We start from the raw sequence: 11,607 nt of genomic DNA on the forward strand, positions 1-11,607 counted from the left end.
TTCGAAGGCCTTCGTGTGTTTTTAGACAAAATGATTTATTATATATTTATTTATTTAAATTATTATTTTTGTCAAACAAATATTTTATTGTGATCAAGCCAGAAATAATCAAGAATACAAAAATAAATATATTAATTAAGTAGTCAGATTGATGGCTTTATTTATCCGATAACTAATTATGCATAGAAGGGTCAAAGTGCAACATTGACTTAGAAATTATTTATTATTTAATTAGAGTTCAGTTAATTTCTTTTAGTGGAGTAGAAATTAATTTATGAATTAATTGAATTGGGTCCATGGACCGGGCCAATTATTAATTCATTGTAGCCAATAAAATAATAAACCTAAAGGATTCTCACTCATCATCCAACTTGATATTGGAATCCTATTAAATTTGAGACATGTGAATTAGAGATTGAGAAAGATTTATTGTTTCATTTTCCTTATCTTTATGTTGCCTATATATATAGATGGTTTATGTATATTTTGGAGGTGATTTTTGGAAGAAGGAAAAATGAATCTATTTTCTCTCTCTAGAAAATTAGGGTTAATGCTCTCATCTAATGGAGGCTCCCACAAACCTAGTTTTCCAAGGTCATTCATGGAGGCTTGTGAATGATTCTTAAAGGCAAAATAATTACCAAGAAGATGGAGATCCACGGAGAAAGCATTTTGTTAAGAGATCTACAATAAGTGAGAACATTCACTTTAAAGAAAAGATTTAAAGGTTAACTCAGACATTTGATGTAAGTATTCAATCTATTAATTGAATGATACATCATATTTTGTTTTTGTATAAAACTTGTCTCTATATGATGAAGCAAGATTTATGAATCAAAATCACTCGAAAAGTTTTTAAAACTTGCACGTTTCCCAATAGTGGCATCAGAACATGATTTGATTCATTATTAGAGATCATGTTTTCTCAAAATTCATCATTTATGGATCCAATTTTGATATGCATATATTTATTTATTGATGTATGAATTAATATATGGGCAAATTTCTCAAAACCCCTAAAACTATCAAAAAATGATCATAAAATCCCAACCAATTTTAAAAACCCCCAACAATATAACAAAGTTATCATTTTACCCTAACTCTGTCAATTGGCCGTTAAGGGTATATGAAATGACTAAATTATCCTTATTTTATTCCCTTTTATTTAAAAAACCAAAAAATCATATTTTTAAAATTACAATATTATCCTTTAACACAAGCCCAACATTTTCCATTATTATTGATATATTAATCCAAACCCAATTATTTTAGCCCTGTAATTAAGACAGCCGGAGAAGATGGTTACGAAAATTCTCTCTCTACGTCTATCTTTATATATACACATAGATATATAAACATATTTTCTTACTCTTTCTTTCTCCACAACTCTCTTTCTTTCTCTCTGATATAAGAAATTCTCTTCAAGAGAATTTTCAACATACCATTTGCGAATTAGAGAATTCTTTTTCAGTAAGTCATTATCACTTTAGAAATTGATTTTCTCTTCGGCAACGAGCAGCGACGCAATCCGACATCAACTTCTCCCTCCCCGGCGACGCCTTCGATGTCGTCGTTCGCGCCAAGACTGCCCTCAATCTCGCCTAGTGCTACCTTTTGTTGCAGAGGGAATCAGTTTAGGGCTTAATAAAACGTCAGAAAATTTTAAGTGACTGCAAACCCCCAATTTCTGCTGGAATAGTTCCACTCATGTTATTATTTCTCAGGTCCAGTACCTCCAACTTTCTAAGCCCTCCAATTCCTTTAGGAATGACACCAGAAAATCGGTTCTTGTATAGTACACTAAAACAGGAGAGAGAGAGAGAGAAAGAAGAAGAAGAAGAAGAAAAAGAAGAAGAAGATAGGATCAGAAAAATTTATTAGATTCAGAATATGAGTTCAGCAGAATACATATTGAACAGCGGATCTAGACCCTAGCTATATTAATGAATCGTGGGGATTCATATCAAATGACAGAAGATCAAATGAAAAAAAAAAAAAAAAGTATATAGAGTCAACAAAGAAAAATTAACTAAAAATTAATTAACTTGGAAAGGTTAAAATTGTCCACATATACTATAGTTATGTCCAAAAATAAACAAAGGCAAATGTGTTACCACGGTATGATATAGATAAATTTGTGTGTGTATACAACAGTCCATAGGTTCTCAGTTTCTCTCTCTAAAACGTCGCCCAAATATTTCTGTTGCAGAGGGAAATCAGTGGAAAGAGATAGTTTCATTTTTAAAATTTTCTAATTAAAAAAATAAATTTAAATTTAACAATTCAATAATTCAAATCCCATTTAATTAATGAAGGCGGTTAGATAAAAAAAATAATAATGAAAAACAATTGCTCAACTTTTAAGTTAGGACTCAAAGCAATTGCTTTTTTCTTCAAAGTGCTGATTTTAGGGCTTTTAAAACACTTTCAGGCATGGAGGAGAGAAGAGATGCTTAGGGGTATTTTTGGTATAACACATTTAAATACACATCACTTCTTTGGCACATGTGACAGTAGGGGTATTTTCGTCACAAAAGTCAATTTGTCAAAGCATTTGTTAACCACTCGCTCAGTTAACGGGGCAATTGACAGAGTTGGGGTAAAATGATAATATTATTATATTGTTAGGGGTTTTTAAAACTGGTTGGGGTTTTAAAAACTGGTCGGGGTTTTATGATCATTTTTTGATTGTTTTGGGGGTTTTGAGAAATTTGCCCTTAATATATTGATACATGATGATATATGTATAATTGTGAATGGATGATGATGTGTGTTTGGACCATGGATGAAGTTTATAGGTATATTGATTGTAATTTTATCTTTGGATGAATGTAATTAAGGCTTTGATTTAGCTGTTTGAAAGTTCAATGATGTAATTTAATTTTTTCATTGTATTTCAAATTGTAAATATTATTAAAGTCATGTAATCTTCATCAAATGATGGTATGAAGCTTCAAGAAAGTCCAAGAGGGTTAAATTCGGCTTTAGGAATTTTCTGGGATTTTTAGGGCCTAAATTTAATTTCTGGGATTTTTTAAACTATTTTTCTGGATTTATTGGCGTTTTTCCAGCGACCGGAGCGTCGCGGGCGGCGAGATCAGCACTGGAAGTGAGGTGGCTGATCCGGTGCAACACGCTTCACATGCGCGCGCACCACCAGCCTTTAGATCTTGATCAGTGGCTGGAAACAATCGTGTGCAGCGCAATTCATGGTAGGCTCAAGAAACAACCAATCAAGGAGAGAGTGGACGACACGCGCCAGGCATTGCGGCTACATCACGCGCGTGCCAGCACTTGGAACATGCATGCCACTTCTAGACGCGCGTACAGGCGCGTACCACGCGCCTGCTGACCTTCCCAGGGCGTGCGAGTGCGTGGGGCCTCCTTGCACACTCCCCTAGCGCGTGCCAGCGCGTGGGGATGTGTTGCTCACTCTCTAGGTGCGTGAGACCCGCGTGTGGGTGCATGGGACTTGCTGGGACATTGTTTTGGCTTCTTCAGGCGCGTACCTACTCCCTTCAGGTGTTAACAAGCCGTTGGTGGATGCCCGTACAACAAGAATAATATTTAAATGTTAAAAGCTGATTCCATTGGCCATTTTATTTGTTTTTATATGTTGTTTTATTATTTATGTGATGTATGAAATAATTAATGGTTGATTATTATTGTTCATGCATTGGATCCATGATTTTTTATCTAAATGACTTGATTTATATTAATTGAATTATGAAAATTAATTGGACTTGATTACTGATTAATTAGAGGGCACTAATTGGGAAATGAAAAATTATTTTTGTAAATTATTTTTAAAGTTTGCCTCAAATTAAATATTAGTGAATCATTTAAAAGTCCAGTTATTTTCTAAATTTAATTGGATTAAAATCAAAGCGTTTTGCATGCATTATATCATAGATATGAATAAATAAAAAAAACCTTAATTATATATAATTAAAAATTGAGTGGGAGCGGGGATTTTTATACATTGCCCCATGGCCTTCGTTATTAAAACTATTGAAATTAGTTCTTTAAAAATAAGGCCCTACGAATGATTTGAAGAGTCTTAATATTACAAGAATAGTTGTCTCATGAAAATAAAAATATTAAATGTTCATTGTAATTAGATCTTTAAAAAAAAGGCCCTACGCCTGATTTAAAGAATCTAGATTATAATGACAAGATATTTAATATTTTATTTTTCATTAGAGTATTAATAACGTTATACACTCAATCTAAAATCAATAGTGTTAACTCCCTAACGGATTGGTCAACACTAGGTGATTTTAGAAAGGTTAAACATAATTGGGAATCATTTCATATAGATAGGCAATGCATTGTCTTAAGAGATATGGAGATGATGGGATTTGCCTGCCAATAACAATAATGAATTTCGTCAACCGAATAAATTATTAGCGTATTAGTTATCTAATTTTTCATGCAGTGGTTAAGGGACCCACATATTATTTTAATGAAAGTACTCGCCTAATAGCAAATGAATCTCAACAATAGTAATAATGAACTCCTCCAACAGGATAAGTTATTGATGTATTGATTATATGATTTATTATACTACAAAATTGAGGGACCCGCATTAATTAAAAGGAATTGTTCACCAATAATGATAATGATCTCTTATACAATTTGAGATTTATTTTATTATGTGGTTAACAAACTCATTTTAATTTTAAATATACATGATAGTATTAATAATTCACCTTACATATTGTATGAATGCATTTATATTCAGATATTATGTCTAATCCAATTTATCTGCTTGCTTACATATTCAATGTATTTGGACCTCATTTATATTGACTGAAAAAGGAACTTAGATATTTTATTCACAACATAGTGGTACAAAATATATTTACTATTCCTAAACCTAATCATTTTACTTTAAGATACCCAAGAGAACATTAATGCTTTTAATAAATGAAATAAGGCAAATGATAGGGCTTGGTGCAATATTCTAGAGTTTATCTCAAACACTCTCCAAAGCTAACATTTGCATTATTTTATTTTCTTCAAGTATCATATTAAAAATTAATGAGATGTTTTGATGAGATTAGATAGAGTTTATGCCTTAGTACTGTGTCAGACTTGATTACCATTGAGATAGTCTAAGGAACTCCAGTAAGAAATCGTATTTTGAAAATGATTGTTTATTATTGAAAAATTTAACTGGAGGTCAATAAGGCTGACTTGGGTGGTAAGTTTCAAGTTGACATGATTATTGCCTTGTTACCAAACTCGTTTGACTCTTTTAGAGTGAACTAAATAAGGAACTAGTTTGAGTTCACACTCACTGATATTCTTATTGGTAACATATGAAGGGATAATCAAAAGTATAGGTGTTCCTATCAATCTAACCTAATCTATACCATCTTCTTCTAGGCCTAAGTGAAAGGGCAAAGGAAAGGAGAAGGATGATAATAGGACTAGGCTAGCACAAAACATGTGTATCCAAAAGGTTAAAGGGAATAAGGGAGTGTATGTTAAGGGCGAAGGAAACTGTTTATTTTGCTGCTAACTAAGACACTAAAGGACGAACTGTCTAAGCAACGACGTGGCATAGGAAAATATATATTTAATTATTGAGCCATGTTATGTGGTTGTATCTATTAATTCCTGATGAATAGATTCTATAAGCCACTAAACATGTTTGCAATTCGTTGCAAGGATTTCAGGAATCCAGAAGCCTCGATGATATGGATATATATTTGTACTTGACCTGATACCAAGGTTGTAGCTAAGTCAGTGGGAGTATTACATTTGAATTTAGAGAGTATTATGATATTAGTATTAAAAAACTATCTTTATGCACAGATATTAGACGCAATCTAATTCTTATTTTACGTTTGTTTTATAAAAACTGTGTTGTTATTTTGTAAAACTGGTTTTATAAAATTGAATAGATGTACGATTGCTTCTGGTGCATTGAAAGATAGTTAATATATTATAACCATAAGCTCTTAATATTTGCAGGATGTAGAAATTAATGTTGCATCTTCTAGATTGAATGTTAAGAGAATAATTTGTTATTCCCAACTCATTGTATTTTTAGTGTCTATTTTTGGGTTGTAATCAGTCAAAATGAGATTTAAAGATTGGTCAAAGAACGTTTATAACCTAGTGAGGCAGGGGAGCCTATACCAACTTATGAATCTTGTATTGAATGATAAATAACCTTAAGGGCTTTAATCAGCCAAATGAAATAGACATAAAGAACAATTGGAGTCGGTACACACAGACATGTGTAGTCTTATGAACATCCAAGCAAGATTACTCATGTTTTGAATAAATTTATTTGAAATGACACAAGTCTTAAACTTTTGGTATATTTCGAAAGTGTCAAGACTGATGTGGAACACAGATTAGTTAAACTTATCAAAACATTTCGATCTGATCGTGGATATGAGTATTTCTGAGGATAATGCAAAGACTATATGGTCAATGAGGGTGTTGTGTACTAGTTTTCCGCAATTGACGCTAAATGGATTTAGGTGTCAAAAAGGAATAACAGAATTAAGCTTAACATGGTTATATCTATGATCTGTTATGCTACATTATCTCTTTCATTTTAGAGTTTAGCTTTGACGATATCAATGCACATTATGAATGACATTCATCTTAGTCTGTCTCAAGGATATCTTTTGAGCTGCGTTTTTTACTAAATCTTAGTTTAAAACACATGCACTTATAGGATAGTCTTACATGTGCGCTTGATATGGACAAGTAAGTTGGAAGCAGATCATATGCATGATAGATTTGATAGATACTCCAAAGGCACTAGGATGGATTATTTTATGATCTCAATGATAAAAGTTGATTGTTTGCACTTACTGTTTATCTATAGGAGGATCATATTATGAATTACATACCTAGTAGCATAATGTTAGAGAATATGGTATGAGTACCAGATGTACCACATGTGAACACACTTATTATAGAGATTGAGAATAATATATGAATTCCCTATATACAGTTTCCTGCATCGTTACATTATTGTAGTACCAGATGTACCACATGTGAACACACTTATTATAGAGATTGAGAATAATATATGAATTCCCTATACACAGATTCCTGCATTGGTACATTATTGTAGTAGGAGGATTATCATCCAATCCGACAGAGTCATGTTTTTAAGTGAGGCCGTTATGGACATCCCTGTTAAACATGAGTTAGACCCAGTAAGCTACACGGAAGCTTGAACCGATATGGATATAGATCGTTTTGGCAAGTTGCTATGAAATCAGAGTTGGAATCTATATATTCTAATAAAATCTGGGATCTTGTAGAACTTTCTAGTAGGGTGATACCTATGGAAGGCAAGTTAATCTACAAAAGGATACAAGAAGATTTCTTAGTAATTAAATCATGAGTGTATAAGGGAATGTCATTATTTTTCCTAATTCTATATATTGATAACATCCTACTCATTTATAATGACGTGGAAGTATTGTCATCAATAAACAGGTAGTTGTTCAATTACTTTTAAATGGAGAATTTTCAAGATGTAAGCTATATTCCTAGGATCAAGCTTTTGCAAGATCAGGTTAAAAGGAAAATAGGCTTATCTTAATAATCCTACATTGATAAAGTTTTGACCAGATTTGGTATGCATAACTCAAAGAATGAGTTCTTGCTTTATTGATATGGATTGCTCTATCTAGTAAGTAGTTTTCCAAGACTAGCAGAGGAGATTGAGCAAATGAGACTGGAACTATATGCTTTGGTATATGGGAGTATCATATATGCCATGGTCTATACCAAACAGGACATTCGCTACATTGTAGGGATAGTCAAAAGATATTAGTCCAATCATGGACTTGATAACTGGTCTGTTATAAAAAATATCATTAAGTACCTCAGGAAAACCAATGATCTCATACTCATTTATGGATGTGATGATGTGGTGGTTCTAGTCAGGTTTGATAGTTATGATTTCAAATTAGTTATATAAGGTCCATGCCTTAGTGTATGTTCTCTAAATGGAAGAGAAATCAGTTAGTAAATTGTTAAGCAGATTTTAACTGCTGACTTAAACCTGCAGGGGAAGTACATTGCAGCCTTAAAGGCGGCAAATGGAAGCCTTTTGGTTTGATCTCACTGATTTAGAGGTTGTGGAGCATACTATGCTGCCTATCGAGCTATATTGTGACAATAGTGTAGAAGTAGTCCAAACCAATGACCCAAGGTTCCATAGAGGAACAAGGTACACTGAGAGGAAGTATCATGTTCTTCATGATATTGTCCGGCAAGAAAATGTACTCGTGGCTAGAACATTGCATTGGAACACAACTTTATTGATCCATTAACAAATGTGTCATTGATCAATAATTTTAATCGTGATCTGGATAACATTGGAATTAGATGCAATTTGAATTGGCTACGAGGGCAAGTGGGAGCTGTTGGGATTTATATGCCCTGGCATAGCAAATTCTTATCTGAATTATAGTGACATATGTTCCTGATATTTCTGAAATATTTATGCTTTATACAATTGGTGAATTCAATGTATTATGTTTCGACTCATTATAGAATTGATAGTATCCACTTCATTACAAGAGATATTTATATATGTATGTGATGGCGATCAATACATGAATATAAATAGTAATCATAAATTGTTTATAGTCAGTAATTATGGATGGACTCGTAATTAATTAAGATTTGAACTTGAACTGGATCCGTTTTAGGTTGAGATATATTGTGAGAGCCGTTGTATGCAATTACTCCCTATCACCGTCATGGCTTTTGACTCTGAAGTATAAGAAAAGTATAAACTCTTTTATTAATTAATAATTACTTTGATTTGTTCAGCGGATACTTCGGGATCCTTAAACCGACACTTTGGGCAATTATGTAATTAATAGTTAGAGGGTTATATTTTCAATATTTACATCATTGCTACTTGTATTTATTTTGTATTGATTATGGTTGATCAGAAAGTAAATTTGAAGGCCTTTGTGTGTTTTTAGACAAAATGATTTATTATATATTTATTTATTTAAATTATTATTTTTGTCAAACAAATGTTTTATTGTGATCGAGTTAGAAATAATTAAAGGTACCAAAATAAATATATTAATTAAGTAATCGGATTGATGGCTTTATTTATCCGATAACTAATTATGCATAGAGGGGTCAAAGTGCAACATTGACTTAGAGGTTATTTATTATTTAATTGAAGTTCAATTAATTTCTTTTAGTGGAGTAGAAATTAATTGAATTGGATTCATGGACCGGACCAATTATTAATTCATTATAGCCAATAAAATAATAAGCCCAAAGGATTCTCACTCATAGCCCAACTTGATATTGGAATCCTATTAGATTTGAGACATGTGAATTAGAGATTGAGAATGATTTATTGTTTCCTTTTCCTTATCTTTATATTACCTATATATATAGTTGATCTATGTATATTTTGGAGGTGATTTTTAGAAGAAGGAAAAATGAATCTATTTTCTCTCCCTAGAAAATTAGGGTTAATGTTCTCATCTAATGGAGACTCCCACAAGCCTAGTTTTCCAATGTCATTCATAGAGGCTTATGAGTGATTCCTAAAGGTAAAATAATTACCAAGAAAATGGAGATCCAAGGAGAAGGCATCTTGCTAAGGGATGTACAATAAGTGAGAGCATTCACTTTAGAGGAAAGATTTAAAGGTTAACTTAGACCTTTGATATAAGTATTCAATCTATTAATTGAATGATACATTATATTTTGTTTTTGTATAAAACTTGTCTCTATGTGATGAATCAAGATCTATGAATCAAAATCCCTTGAAAAGTTTTTAAAACTTGCATGTTTCCCAATAATAATAACCTCCATCTCCCATCTTTTATTGATTACCAAAGGTTTAGACAACATAGTGAGAGAGAAGACCGGGTTTTTGGATAAACTGAGTTTATTGGGTAAGCAGAAAGGGGCTTGAGTTTGTCGAGCAATAGGAAAACTTAGGAAGGTGATAATTTGTGTTTACGGGTCTATTCATAGTTGTATAGGTCAATTCAAACATGATTCGTTTAATAATCATATCAGGAACTCTGTAAACGAACTTGACTTCTTTATTAAATAGGTAATACGACATAATTCGTGTGACTCGTTTAATAAATGGGTTGTCTAACTCACAATACAACACAACCCGCTTAATACTTTATTTAACCCATTTAGACTAAATGAACCATCTAACTCATTTATTAGCTTAATTATAAAATGCAAATAGAAAAAATAAATAAAAATTGAATAACGAATGACTAAGTTCATGAAAATGTGGACAATTGGGACAATTAAAAAAAAAAAAAACATAGAAAGAGAAGAAAAAGGAAAAGAAAAAGAAGAAGAAGAAAGACTAAATTCAATATCCATATTGAGTTTATAATGAATAATAAAAAATGCATAGTAGTTAGGTTAAAACATGTTATAAATTAATCGGGTTAATTTGACATGATTGATTAAAAGAGCCTAATCGCATCAAACGAGTTATTCAAACTTACTTACATCGTTTCGTATTTTAGTCATGTTAGCAGATCGGTCAAAATTTGCCATCCTTATCCGAAAGTATTTTAAGGTTAAGTTTGTAAGTGCACATATGATGCTTTGTGACTTTACATGCCACAGTTGGTCAAGTAAAGTTAAAGTCTAATGCAAAGTGACCCTTCTATAATTTTGAATGCATGTTGTGTATTGATTCCAAGTTAATTCTCAAGTAAAGTGAGCCTTATGTATAAATTGAATATATATATATATATATATATATATATATACACATACATACATGTAATAAGATGGTTTAATATTGTTTGTAAAATATCCACAAAGTAATTCAAGATTCTTTGAGCTTAACTCATTTATTAAAATTAGGGGTGACAAATTACGACACGACACGATATGAACATGATACGAGTTAAAAGGGTTTGAGTTTGGTATAAACGGGTTTGGATCATAAAAGGGTTAACACGATTAACCCGTTTACTTAACCGTGTCAGGTTAGGGTTGAGGGGTTCAACCCGTGTAATCTGTTCATGACTCATTTAACTCAACATGTTATAATTGTGAATATGACCTTTACTTGTTTTAACTCAATTATTATGGATAGTTAAGTCATTTCAATATAAACCTTGTCTATGCTTTATGATTTTTCTTTTTATTTTAAATATTTGGGTTAATTATGACAATTTTTTCTATTATTTAATATTTTATTAAATATTAAATGTCTCGTTTTGATAACTAGGTCATTAAATGGGTTAACACGTTTACCTGTTTAATAAACGGGTTGGGTCAATGTTGAGGATTATTGACACGATTATTAAATGGGTTGGGTTTGAATTTACCTATTTAGTATAATATCCTTACATCAACACAACACAAACACAATCCACAAACACGAATTGCCACCCCTAATTAAAATATGTACTTAAATTTTTTTTTTTTAATTTAATTTATTTATCAACTCTAGCCGAGTTCGAGTTATTGGCAAACACTCTAATTCTTTTTGCAGCCCTCCTTTTATATTCCCAGTTGTAATTTTTTAATTTTTTTTAATGAAATATGACATAAGAAGTATATTTTGCATATATACAGTACTGCTAGAGTAGTAGA

Source organism: Cornus florida, unplaced genomic scaffold (assembly GCF_030987335.1).
Source record: "Cornus florida cultivar Cherokee Brave unplaced genomic scaffold, ASM3098733v1 CherokeeBrave_3.0.0_Hap2_Chr03, whole genome shotgun sequence".
Classification (NCBI taxonomy): domain Eukaryota; kingdom Viridiplantae; phylum Streptophyta; class Magnoliopsida; order Cornales; family Cornaceae; genus Cornus; species Cornus florida.